This window comes from Pleurodeles waltl, chromosome 2_1, assembly GCF_031143425.1.
Source record: "Pleurodeles waltl isolate 20211129_DDA chromosome 2_1, aPleWal1.hap1.20221129, whole genome shotgun sequence".
In the NCBI taxonomy this organism is placed as follows: Eukaryota; Metazoa; Chordata; class Amphibia; order Caudata; family Salamandridae; genus Pleurodeles; species Pleurodeles waltl.
In genome coordinates, this window is record NC_090438.1 from 685,156,934 (window position 1) to 685,171,677 (window position 14,744).

Sequence of the window (14,744 nt, forward strand, 5' to 3'; positions counted from 1 at the left end):
ACGGTGCAAGTCTCATGTTTTCCACACAAATCCCAATAAAAATGCATACATGAATGAACATATAGAGGGCTTCCAGTAAGCCACCTTCTTCCAATGGTTTATTTAATCGTCATTCACATTTGCTTCCGTCACCCCCCACCAAGACATACAACAGGCGCAATGGATTAGCCACCAACCTCAGTTGGCTGTCTTGCAGTGAGTGACAGCATTTTGCTTGCTCACGTGCACAGCCACCTTTGCAGGAGTGGGTTTCATCACCCGTGCTGGTGTGTGTGCGATGCTGGGCCACTCCTTTATGCTTATATTTTTGGCTATTTTTATTGCCTGTTAGGTATCTTCGGAACAAAATCACGCACTCACCAGGGCCAGACCTGATGGCTTTGCCATTTCTTGCTTGAGCGTTTCCAGGGATTCATTTTTTTCAGCACATCGGCCTAATTCAAATTACATTGTAATACTACATAAGCTGAACAATAAACTTTTGTACGTGTGACAAATGAATTCTAATAACAATGGCTTGTGCTTAGGCTGGCAAAAACGTACTCTGAGCCATCAGGCCTAAAGCCCCAAACAGTTTCCAGACAGGATCTTTGTCATCTAATCTACATTTCAGAAAATAATATTTTCACGAATGTATTACGTTAAACTATTTCATAGAAAATGCTACATCTGCTATATTTTAAATTGAAAAGGAAAATTAAATTAAAAGTATTTGGTTTAAAAACTTTTCATTTTTTTCCCATCATGCTTTTTATTTTTCTGATTTTGTTTAGAAATAATTTGAAACCAAGCACATGTGTATTTTACCTCAATATTCAGGCTAATCAATATCCTTAATGCCCACTCTTACCCCAGCCCCAGCCATAATCATTAGCCTGGTCATAACCCAACCTGTAACGCTCGCCATAACCTTGTGGCTTATATTAACCCTATCTGATCCTGGCCCTTATCCAAACCATAATTGTAATCCTTACAATACCACTGTCAGTTAGCCCTAACCCTGGTCCCAACTTAATCTTTAACTTTAAGCTGCCTCCAGCACCGAAACTAACCCTGATCTTGACCACATCCTTCACTTCTTCATTGTGTATTTCTCTGATTGAAATATCAGTTAAAATATTTTCAGTTAAGTGTTTTCAAGTGTTTTTAATTAAATGCATTATCTCTGAAATGTACTGGGCTGGGATGAAATGTCAGGATACCACCAGGCTCTTCTGACTCAGGGTGATGTAGGGCCTCCAGTTGGCAGGCCAGACCAAGGACAACAAAGGATGTTTTGGAGTTTGTTGAAAAGATCCTGTCTTATCCTGACCCGAAAAGCAATCCACTAACTGAGGTTTGACCTGCAAGAAGTTAAATATGGATAGCAGATTCACAAGTCACGATCCATATAGCCTGTGTGACTGTAGGAAGACACTGGAGGCTCTGGTTTGTGTGGGCCTCTAAATTTAGGATGACCAGATTTTGAAATTAAAAAAACAGGAGATTGCACAAATTGGAACTGCAAATTTGCATTAATTGAGGAACACAGAATGACTTAATTGACAGTGTCCACCAACATGGAAAACAAGACAGTGAGGCCCTGTGTGCAATTAAATGGAACTCTGAATTATTCATGTTAACTAAACTGATTTCAGATAAAAGTTGCTAACCAATCCTGCACTGGAACACAGAATGTCATTCCTACGTTTTTGTAAAACCACTCTCTCTGAAAACCAGAACCTAAGCTAAATTTACTGAAATCTAGATGTACTGAAAGCTACATTTACTGGGGACTCTAAGCTCTCAGGGGACCTATCAGATCTATTCCTGAAATAGGCTCATTCAAAATCGGTACAACAAATCTTTGTGCAAACTTGAGACAGGGCAAAGCAGCATGTTTTCAGGTGAGGCCCTAAAGGAATTTTGTGAGTTGCTACTGCCACCCTTACTAGGGGAGGATTGAAGGAGAATCTGAAATGTCTAAGTTGTGTTATTTGATTGTTAAGACTTGAAGAGGATGGCCTAAAGAGATAAGTACTTTCTGAAAGAAGCATTACATTCATTTTTCTGTAAAGATAGTTTTAAGATAAGGGGGGGATACTGTTTTGATAGATGCGCAGTGAGGTGTGGACAACTGTGCATTTTTGATTGGTTAGTGACGTAAAGTTAGAGTCCAACACTTTGAGAATGGTGGTGTGATTTAAATTGAGTTTTTTATTTCTTTCTCCTTTTCTACTCCGTCCCCTTCTCACCACTTAGCTCTTGTACTGGATGGTCAGGAGCTGTGGTGTAACAGACAGTAACAGTAGATAATTAATACAAATCAATTTTGATAGTGGTATTGTCACACTGTCAGGGAGGTATGCCCCCTGAATATCTTAGTGAAAATATTGAGGTATACAAATATTGAGCAGAAAATATTGAACTCCTAAAAATGAAAGGTAAGTGTAAACTGCCTATGCCTTACTCCACATGCATGTAGCTTAACATAGTCATATATCTTCAAGGTAGGTAGACGTAGAGTTAGGAATAGTAGATCTATACTTCCTCCATATAGGCTTACCTTTCGATATTTTGGCCTTCTTTTTTTGTCCACGATATTCTTGACTCTCGATTTTCTTAGCCTCGATATTCAGCAGTCGCCATGAAGATTGTCCTCATACCTTTGAAGGTCTTTTAGATTTCTGTATTTCCATTTTTAGCTCCTTGAATATTAAAGACAAAAATATTGTTATATAAGAATATTGTGGACAAAATATGGAGGCCCAAAATATTGAATAGTAAGTACATATAGAAGAAATATGAATTACTATTCCTAACTCCACATCTTGAAGATATATAGACATATATACATATGTCTATATATCTTCAAGATGTGTGTGTGTGTATATGTTATGTCCTGGGGACCCCATGCCCAGGGCCATAACTAAAAATAAAGGGGAGGGGGGGCCGGGCAGCCTCCCTCCCCGCACCTTGTTAGGCTCATACCATCCCAGGGCCCCTCATTTAAATAAAGGGGAGGGGCGACATCCCCCCTTACCAAGCTGTTAGTGGCCCTGAGGACCCCATCTCCCAGGATCCACATTTCTGAAAGGTGGGTGCCCTGGTGCCCAACCAGGTCACCCACCATACACTTGTTAGACTGCCCCAGTCGGCTTCCTACATGGGGCAGGAGCCTGCATTCCACACGATCAGAGAGAACAGCTACTAATGCTGCTCCCTTCGGGAGGGGCAATATTTAGATCTGTTTCCCTAAGTTAGTGTGGGCAGGTAAAGACATCAAAAGTCTTCCAGCTGGCAGGAGCATTTTCAAAGCTCTTGCCAGCTTGGAGCAGACTTTGTGTTTGCCCTCATTTGGCAGGAGTTTGAAAAATGCTCCAGCCAAGACAGAGCAAACGTTTCCCTGCCCATACAGGTGCAGGCAGGGAAACCGTAATGTCCCAGGGTGGGCTCCCAGGGACGTAGCATGTGAGCCGGCCCGAGGGATGAGGTCATTGGGGCCATTAATGGCTAAGGGAGGTGTTTTTGTTTTTACAATACCGCAGGAGTCCCACAGGATCACAGCATTTTTTGCTGATTTTGTATTTGGCCTTAAGGGGGGGGTCCCTTTGAATCCTGCTGTGTCCTCTCAGTCCCCCATGAGGCCTAGGGTGTCCGGGTATCCATAACCTGTTCTCTTATACCATGTATATCTCATGTTGCTAGCATCCAATCAAAGCGCTCGCTCCCACTGGAGCAAAATGGCCCAATGGAAATAAAGCTCCTTGGGCCAATTAAAAAGCTCAATTTTTAAATTGGTTCTCCCGTGAGAGCCTCTCGGACCACTTGCAGACTCAACCATCCAAATATACAATTATTTTATACCCTAAATTTCTTAAAAACTACTGAGTGGATTTACACCAAATCACAAAAAGCACAATCTGCAGACCAAGACAAATGTGGTGTAATTCTGTTCAGAAGTTTTTGCTATAGCCCATCTTAAAGAAGTCTATGGAAAACGCATGGGGACTTTGCATTGTGGGACCCCCCTTTTTTCTTGGCCCCCGCTTGATGAATTAAGTCGAAACTTTCTCTGCACATACTAGTCTAAAAGTAGCACCTTTTTGGAACTTTGTGTGGAGATTTATCAAACGGTGCTAAAGTTATTAGCATCATAAAAATGCTTTTCCTATGGTAAAGCAATCCTAACTATAACTGCCTTGTGGCGTATTTATTTTTATTGCCTTTTTTAAGCACTTCTTTTGCCAAAGTGCATTGTGCTGGATGATAGCCTACACATTTCGGCTGGAGCCTTTAAATGGGCCATATAGTTGTGTTTTTTTAAAGGGATTCATCCTCTAAACCACCATACTCCGCTTAAAATCTAGACTGTTCACAGTACATCTTTTGATTACAGATGTTATCCAAAACATCTCTCATTTCAAACATTTCTCAATTTCAAGATCCACTGTCTATATATGAGACATGACAGGTGTTTACATTTTACAACATTAAGATCAACCATCAAGGTCAAAGATATCCTGGAGCAATGTGACTGTATTCAAGGTACATAAATGTGGAGTAAGGTATAGAAAATCTTTACTTACTTACAATTCAAATTTCATTTCCAATAGTTTGTCCTTGATTTTTTGTCCTGAACATTTCCACGCCACAATGTCCTTTCCTCGATATTTCGGGGGCACACCCTTAAAAGAAAGAGTAAAAATAAAAACATAACAAACTGGTTGGTAACAAAAACATATTTATGGTTGTGTCCTCTGAACATGAATAGGTGACACTGTCACATGGCACTAGCTTTTATGAATGTATATCCCTTATGTTCATAAAGGAAGGGAGACCCGAAACCACACCATCGTGATGAATAGGATTATAGGCTGCACCAGTTATTTTCTGTTTGTTCCACATAGAGGTGGGCGAGCCATTAAAAGCTCTGGTAGATGCCACCCTGGGCTCGGCCAGAGGTCCCTTCGAAGCCTCGCATCTGTAGATGTTGCCTCCCCTACAATGCTGTGCACACTATCACATCACTTCCCAAGCTTCCCAGGGTGCATCAGAGGGGAAACGGGTCAATGACACCAACTATTTGCAGTTCCACAGTCCAAATGCAAAACGTCCCTTAACCAGGGCAGGCCCCTCCTCTGCAGCATTCAGGGGGCTGGAGAATGCTCTGATTGTGCACAGACGAATTAGAGTCAGAAAGAAAGGACTTGGTACAAGGGGGCAGATAACTGGGTTGGTTGGGAGGATAGATGAAGTGCTAGTAAGGAAGAAAGGGAAACAGAAGAGCAAGAGAGGTATTAGGGTACAGCAAACAAAGGCTTGTGTGAGGGTAGAAGAGAAAGATATCAAATGACAGATGGATAAAGGTGGAAGAGAAGAGAGAAAGTGGGGCCAGAAAGAAATGGAGGAGCGAGAGACAAAAAAGAAATGGGGCAAAATAGAGAGAGGAGAGGGATGGAGAGAGAGAACACAAGACATATTTCCCAGTGGAAAATGCTGGCCATTTTTTCACGGTTTAAGATGCTGCAAAGGCCCAGACATGATACTTCAATAGAAATTTATGAAAAATTGTCTGTATTCATTTTTTATATCGCCTTTCTGCTTTTGTTTTCTTTATCACAAGAACATGTTTTAAAGTGCTTTATTCTTATAGTTACTGTTATAGTTATGTTCTGACAAGGGAGGAAATGCTGGCTTTGAGTGATTTTCCTAAAATTGTATGAGCTGGGACATTAGAGTACTGGCCAGGTGGCAACCCTAATCGAAAGCGGAAGAAACATGAAGCAGGTAGCAAGATGGAGAGCGATTGAGAGGAAGGAATAGTGTATCCACGTGACTATTTTTGCAGGCTCGGCTCTTGGTTTGGCTCTTGGACCCACGCTGCACCTCTATTTCCACTGGGTTGGCTAAGCTGTTCTCATTAACTCTCTGGCTTGCTCACCTCTACATCCACGAGTATTAGGCCTCTTGAAATTACATCGCATTGAACTCGAAGTAAAAGAAGCGCAAACGTGTAATTTGTGTGTAGAAAGATGGTGTTGTTTCAAAGCATTCGCGAAGGACTCAGAATTCCCTTACCACACACGATCCCGCTTGTTGCTAGGAGGCCCCGCCTCCCTTCCCAAGGCTTCAGTGCTTGTGGCTGGTGCTCCATTGTGTTGTTGACAGTAAAACAATGCATTCCATGGCCAAGCCTCGCGCGAAAAGATTGGTTGCCCCAGAACTTTGTTGCTTAGTTTTACTTGGGTCGTTAATGTCAACTACTTAGATCACCACACTTCGGCGGCCATGCTGCTAAGGTCAATATGCAATCCGGCTAAAGCATTGCAAAAAACACACCGGCCCAGAATAAACAACAGCACCACACCTCAGTGATAAAAGGAGCTGGTTTCATATCATGTGACCTCTATTAATGAGAAAGAATCGTGTGCAAATATTTGATTATATGTCTAAATGCAGTTACCACAGAATACAATATCACAAGTTTCTTTGATCTACTAAGTGAAAAGTAAAAATACAAAAAGCCTGAGGCTAGGGCAGTACTTAATTTGTAAAAAATGAGTGCGGGGCCCTTGTCAGGCGACCGCTACAGCTGGCACTGCCCATTGCATCTGCCAGCGCTACTAATGATCATTCAGATTTTGTATACATGAAGAATGACTAATACCAGCCAATCAAGCTATTGTTATAGCTGTGGGTGGCAAGTATTAGTATTTTTTTAAAATATATATAGCATTATTAAACAACGGTTGTTTTGTTCATTACGAAAATAGGCGAGCAGCACCATGTAGCTGGCTGTCATAAGTCCCGTGTTGATGTTTAAGTGCTGGTGCTGAGCAGCGGAAACCACCGGCTCAAATTAAGCACTTGTCTAGGAATATGTTTACTGTAAGTAATCTGTAAAAATAAACTATGTGTCTATACTCTGTCTGTGTAAGATTAGGCGTTTGATATTTTTCGAACATGTATTCCAATACAATTTTATAATAAAGGCTTGTGCATGCCACACGGGGTCGAACTGGGAACTTAAAACAGCCCTGGCAAAAAAATATAATGCGTACTATAATGCACGCTAGAACCAGCTCCAGAAAATGAAACCAAAACGAGCAACTCTTTCAAGTTACAACCGGGATCGTGTACGGTGCACCACCAAATTCTGGGGGATTCCTTGCTTCCATGGCTGGCCAGTCCATCCATGATGCCACAAATTTAATTGTCTTTTGATCGCCCAGTATTTATATGACTCGCCCTTTTTGAATGGACTGGCAAAGGTAAAGGTAATGGTGAGATGAGAACCTTCAACGTGTAGGTCGTTTAAGAAGTGCTCAACCCACTGAGCTGTCTTATTATGGCAGACTCTGAGAAGTAGCTTTATGTTTGGCATAGTTCCCAAAACAACATATGCGTCAGTGGGCTGTGTAAAACCACAATAATTTTCACAGACAAAACACTGGGGGGGGGGTGCTCCATGATGCATAAAAAACTAGGAGATTAGTGGAATATGCTAATATAAAGTAGTACACAGTTCCGAAATAAGTTTAAGAAGAGAGAGAGAAAAGAAAAGGAGTCCTGAAAATCAGGAGCAATGGTCCTCACACACCTTAATTGGTGTCATGCTTCATCATCGGACAGCTCCTCGTCAGACCGGCGCTGCAATGTCTGACGGGCACCCCCCGGAGGGGGGCTCTTTGTGGAGATCTTTTATATACTCGATGATGCCGCGGAACCTAATATGGATCCGAGAGAGGACAAATCCACAAGAGAGAGAAAAATAAAATTGGCTCAGATCCCTCACTCAATGATTTATTGCTTGCTATTGGGAAATGGTCAAGGTTAAAAGAATGCAGGGAGTGGAATTAGAGGTAATGCTCAGACACTCACGCAAAACACTCAAAAGTAGAGGATGGTGGAAATAATCCAGTCCTCCTTAGTATGCGGTCGACATGTTTCGCGTCTCTGATGGTCCCACAGGATCCAGTGACGCTTCTTCAGGACCTACTAAATCAAAAAATTACTCTAAAAAAATCAATATACCTATACTCCTGCTGACTAACGCTCACAGTCAAGGCGTCATCAGTCACTTACTAAGATTAAACCGGACTGGCTTTTCTTTCCTATTAGTCGCCCATCTTCACTTAAAGAACAGGCTCCATGGGATCACGCTGGCCTCTTGCCTGGCTCACCGAAAATTTATCAGGTAGCCGATGTCCTCAGTAGCACCTACCCTGGGGTCGCGTTCCCGGAGCCTGTTCTTTAAGTGAAGATGGGCGACTAATAGGAAAGAAAAGCCAGTCCGGTTTAATCTTAGTAAGTGACTGATGACGCCTTGACTGTGAGCGTTAATCAGCAGGAGTATAGGTATATTGATTTTTTTAGAGTAATTTTTTGATTTAGTAGGTCCTGAAGAAGCGTCACTGGATCCTGTGGGACCATCAGAGACGCGAAACATGTCGACCGCATACTAAGGAGGACTGGATTATTTCCACCATCCTCTACTTTTGAGTGTTTTGCGTGAGTGTCTGAGCATTACCTCTGATTCCACTCCCTGCATTCTTTTAACCTTGACCATTTCCCAATAGCAAGCAATAAATCATTGAGTGAGGGATCTGAGCCAATTTTATTTTTCTCTCTCTTGTGGATTTGTCCTCTCTCGGATCCATATTAGGTTCCGCGGCATCATCGAGTATATAAAAGATCTCCGGCAAAGAGCCCCCCTCCGGGGGGTGCCCGTCAGACATTGCAGCGCCGGTCTGACGAGGAGCTGTCCGATGATGAAGCATGACACCAATTAAGGTGTGTGAGGACCATTGCTCCTGATTTTCAGGACTCCTTTTCTTTTCTCTCTCTCTTCTTAAACTTATTTCGGAACTGTGTACTACTTTATATTAGCATAGTATTGGGAGAACGTACACTGGACCGCCCAATCCTCCCTTTCCCCCCTTATTTATTGAAGTGATTAGTGGAATATGCCTTACAATGAAGACACCATCAACACCATGGCCTCCATCCACTCCGGCTCCCCCTCGGACCCCTGCCCGCACCAGATCTTCAACAAAGCCAGCAACATCATCGCACCCCACCTCTGTGCAATCATCAACAGCTCCTTCGAGACAGCCACCTTCCCGGAGAGATGGAAACACGCCGACGTCAACGCCCTGTTGAAGAAACCCGAAGCAGATCCAGATAACCCCATTAACTACTGACCTATCTCCCTCTTCCCCTTCCCAGCGAAGGTCATTGAAAAAATCGTGAACAGCCAACTTTCCCTCTACCTGGAAGACAGCAAAGTGCTCGATAACTCCCAATCCGGATTTTGCAAGAACCACAGCACGGAGACCGCACTCATTGCTGCCACAGATGACATCAGGACCATGCTCGACAAAGGCGAAACCGCAGCGCTCATCCTCATGTACCTTTCCGCAGCTTTCGACACCGTCTGTCACCACACCCTTTGAACACGCCTCCACAACACCAGAATCCACGGCAAGGCCCTCGACTGGATCTCCTCTTTCCTCTCCGGCAGAACCCAGAGAGTCCGCCTTCCGCCCTACCTGTCCGAATCCTCCAAAACCGTCTGTGGCGTCCCTCAAGGATCCTCCCTCAGCCCAACACTTTTCAACATTTACATGGCAACCCTCGCCAACATCGCACATAGTATCCTACGCAGACGACACCCAGCTGATCATCTCCCTCACGAAAGACCCCACAACAGCAAGAAACAACCTCCACAAGGGACTTCACGCTATCGCCGACTGGATGGATTCAAGCCGCCTCAAGCTAAACACAGACAAAACAGAGGTCCTCATCCTCGGCAGTAACCTGTCTGCCTGGAACGACTCCTGGTGGCCTACCTCCTTCAGAGCCGCCCCCACCCCCACCACCCAAGTACGGAACCTGAGCATCATCCTTGACTCAGCACTCAGCATGACTCAGCAGGTCAACACAGTCTCCTCTTCCTGCTACAACACCCTCCGCATGCCCTGCAAGATCTTCAAGTGGATTCCCGTAGAAAACAGAAAAACAGTCACCCAGGCCCTAGTCAGCAGCCGACTGGACTTCGGCAACGCGCTCTATGCAGGAACCACGGCTAACCTACAAAAGAAAATGCAATGTATCCAAAATGCCTCCGCCTGACTCATCCTCGACGTCCCACGCCGCAACCACATCTCTGCCCACCTCAGAGAGCTACACTGGCTACCCGTATCGAAGAGGATTACCTTCAAACTACTCACCCACGCACACAAAGCCCTCCACAACACAGGTCCGGCCTACCTCAACGACAGACTCACCTTCCACACCCCCACCCGCCAGCTCCACTCCGCCAGCCTCGCCCTCGCCTCCGTCCCCCGCATTCACCGCACCACCACCGGAGGAAGATCCTTCTCTTACCTCGCTGTCAAGACCTGGAACTCCCTACCGCTCCAACTACGCCAGACCCAAGACTCCTGCCTTCAGAAAATGCCTATTCGACCAATAGCTCCCCCACACCCTCCAGCGCCTTGAGACCCTGATGGGTGAGTAGCACGCTTTATAAATTGATTGATTGATTGATTACATCATTCTACAGTAAAACAAATATAGTCTGGCAGAGAGAGGGCTTAGGAGGTAAGGAACAGGAAGGAAAGATCAGTAGGGTAGCAAGGGCTCCCTGGGCTGTGATGGAAGCAAGGAAAGTGGCCCTTTTGACTGATGGTGGTGTACTAAACACAACAATTATCAGGGTTAAGGGGGCCTCTCAGGACTCTGGGCTAGGTACCACTTCACCTGCTGCACCTACGGTAGCTACACTCTTGGAGAGGCTCCTCACACTGTCTATCCGCCATTCTCATCTCTGCCATCTCATTTCTAGAGATCTCTCTTAAGCAGTCACCAGTGTTGGCAAGAGAACCATCGGTTAAGTGAAGGGCACATGGTACATTAATTTGGGGATGTGTGGATTTTATGAAGTTAACTTTAACAAACCTTTTAATGATGAACCATACTTTCTGTTGAAGTGACATTTTTCATATTTAAAGAAGCAATAACCCATTTTTTACATGAACTTTCATGGAGAAGCAGCACATTAACAACACATTTTTCTTTACAACTAATTTTTCCTTCGTTACCTTGATTCAAAAATTACGTGGAGATTTACAACCTAGGCCTATTATTTCCTAAGTCTGTTGTTTAATCACGAGGCTATCTGTCTGCTCAGGGGCTACAACAGATTTTGTTGTGCTTTTGAAAACATCAGCAGTTCTTTAAGAAAAGGTTGGAATATCTAACCGTTTATGTTTTTTGAGAAAATCAAAATGTAACGTGTGACGTTGCATATGTTTCCCAAAACGTAGAGCTAAATGTCACTAGAGGGTTCATCACTGTTGACCTTTTTTTAGGTCTTGCCCGAGACAGCTGTCTATTGTGAAGATCTGCTGTATCATAAAACAAGCATTTGCAAAGCAACAGGTCACGCATTTGCGCGTGTTAGAGCTGTTAGCGTTGTTAACTTCTAATTAGGCTTTTCTTGCCACATAAACTAATAAAAGTAAAACATTTTCACATATGTGAGACGATGGTCGCCAGGAGCACGAAGGACACACAGAAAAAGGAAACTGAACTTCGCTCACAGTGGCATTTATCCGCAAAAGTGCAATTATCCATTTTACCTCCAAAAGCCATGTAATCAGCAAAAGTGCATTTATCCATATTACAGGGTTGATGTCATGCAAGGTGCTTGACTTCTGCCCATCGAGATCGCACTGTGCAGGAAATGAAAAGATAAAGTAGTCCAGAAACCAGCTGAAAACACAGAGCCTTTTATACTTTCAGTAGTTTACAGGTGTGCTCGAGGAGGGCTATATACCAGAAAAGGCATGACGTATGCATGCCTTTCACTAATGGAATCAATCGATTTTTAAAAGGCAAGCACACAAACTAATGAAAGTGACGGATGTGACATGGGCGTGGTTAGAAGCCCACATAGAGATTACAACATGGACCAGAGCTCTTGTGTGCGCTCGACCCTAAAAAACTCTACAAAGAGGATTTTAGTCCACCCCGTCTTACAATTGGTTGTCTTCATCGTCACTCTTATTTTCTTTCTTTTCATTTGTGAGTGCATGCCAAAGTGTGTCGGCTTCACTTGGGCTTCACTTTGTGCCCATGTGTCTGTTTCCTTCTCTGAAGCATGGACCAATGCTCATTGATTTTTTGATTGGTATTCTTCCTTGCTGCTTGCTCTCAGATTGTGGTACCTTCTTTTTTGCTTTTGCTTGCAAGACAACTTGAAACCATCAAGGATGAAACTTGTACAAGAGCTGCATGCAAACAACCAGCAATAATGAAACTTTGTTGCATGTCACCAATTTCTGAAACATAATTTTGGCCAACTTTCACTTTAATTGATGGTGAAGCTATAAACATACTCCCTTCGTTTAAGACTGTTCCCATACATTATGCATTTTTCTGAATTAACTTTTCCCTAAGTGCCACATTTACTTATTTGTTGATTACCTCTTTTGTAATTTAGACAATGTTATATTCATCATCACATGTTTTCAAAAGGTTTATGTTTCTCCCTTATTTCCCATTATCTCTACCCACCCCTGAGCCTTAAAATCACCCTTCCCTCCCTTTATCTCTACTCCCTCCTGAATCCTAAAATCAACCTTAACTCCCTTTTACCTCTACCCACCTCTGAACCCTAAATTCAGCCTTATGTCCCTTTACCTCTACCCACTCTAAACCCTTAAATCACCCTTTCCTCCCATTAACTTTACCCATCTCAGAACCTTAAAATCTTCCTCACTGCCATTTAACTCTACCCACCGAACCCTAAATTCACCCTTACTTCCCTTTACTCACCCAAATACTAAAATCACCCTTACCTCACTTTGCCCACCAGAACCATAAAAATCACCCTTACCTCCCTTTACTTCTACCCACCTCCGTACACTAAAATCATCTTTACCTCTCTTTACCTCTTCTCACCTCTGAACTCTAAAATCACCCATAGCTCTCTTTACTTTTACTTACCCCGGAACCCTAAAATCACCCTTACCTCCCTTTATCTTTACTTACCCATCCCACCCAAAATGCCTTTGCTCGAATACTACTAAGCATTCATAAAACTCAATCAGCTCACCCTGCTCTTACCACGCTTCCCTGGCTGCCAATAAGCAGAAAGATCCAATTCAAAGCACTTTGCATTGCATATTGTGCACAACATAAGTTAGGCCCGAACATCCTCCATCACCTTGCTAACCTTTACCACGCCAACAGAGAACATAGGTAAAACAACTTATGTCTTTCCATCGTCCCCTGAATTAAGAGAGCCAGAGGCGGAGGCCGTTTGTTCGCCTATCTCGCCCCCAAACTCTGGATTTCCTTACTGACCAGCCTTAGACTAAACAAAAATCTACCAAGCTGCAGAAAACAACGTAAATCCTATCTGTACACCTAAACACTCATTACTCAAGCAAAGACTTGTAGTATTGGGAAGCCTGTTTCAGGTAGCCATGTGCTCAATAAAAACCTGTGGATAGAATAGAATACCCCGGAACCCCAAAATCAACCTTATCCAAGACCTATTGACCTAGTATTTTCACTTTTATTGAAATGCATTTTGGTTCACCCAGTTCTGCATCCCTGCTGCCCATCTTGCACTATTCTTAGAAATGGCATACACAGCTATGCATCACTATTTTTTTAATATAAGTTTTCTTATGCATTCAATTTCTCAAGACTCAGCGTGATAAAATCTCCTATCTGGAAAAGCATGAGTCCTTCCTTTAGCAAATTTATTTTCATTTACTGCACTCTTTATTTGAACTTGCCTCATAATATAGCACTTCAGCAGTAAAAGGCACTGCTAAAAGGCAGTGAACCAAGGCCGACACATTGGACTCCTATTTAAAAAACAAAGAAAACTATCACCACCAACTCGTTTCCTAAAATCCCCTCCAAGAGTAAACCTACCCAGCATTGGCACTCCTTCAAACAAATATCACAAAGTGAATTTATGGATTTGGACAAAGCAAGCAGGCCTTCCGGCTGCCTTTCTGACCTTTGTCCAATACACATCTTCAACAACATTATTTTATTTACTTCTGCTGCCACACCAGCTAGAAGAATCATCAATAACTCTTTAACTATGGGAACTTTTCCTGAAAACCTGGAAAAGGCATACATATGCCCGTTATTAAAGAAAACAAACCTGAACCCGCATGACCCTAACAACTACAGAGCAATTACAAATGGATCTTTCCTGGGCAAACTGATAGAAAGTGCAGCATTTGCTCAGATGTCACAATTCATTGAAGACAACTCCATACTTTTAGACTACCAAACTGGATTCTTCCCAGGAAGAGGCACTGAATCTGTACTCATAGCAATCTAGGATGATCTTAAAAACACAGTCGACCTCAATGGAGTTACTGCACTACTTCTCTTGGGCCTCTCAGCTGCCTTTGACACGATTACCATGGCACCCTAATTCAAAGACTCCAAGAAGCCGGCATAGAATGGACTGCTCTCAACTGGATTACATCCTACCTTCAAAACAGAACTAATATCATCTATTCTCCCCCCTTCTTGTCCAAACCCTACCTCACAAAAGCAGGGGTCCCTCAAGAATCAATCATCTCACCTATGCTTTTCAACACCTACATGATGTCATTACCAGAATTGATCAATGGTTTTCAACTCATATGCTAGAACTATGCAGGTGACACACAAATACTCCTTAAATTGGAATGCCCCAAAGACATTGAAAACTCACAAAA

The 14,744-nt window shown here is 43.1% G+C and overlaps 1 protein-coding gene across 7 annotated transcripts in view; it reads left to right on the plus strand.

The window, feature by feature from the left end:
* Positions 1-14,744, plus strand: part of COBL (cordon-bleu WH2 repeat protein) — an 890,550-nt gene that overhangs the window by 309,566 nt on the left and 566,240 nt on the right. The window lies entirely within an intron of this gene.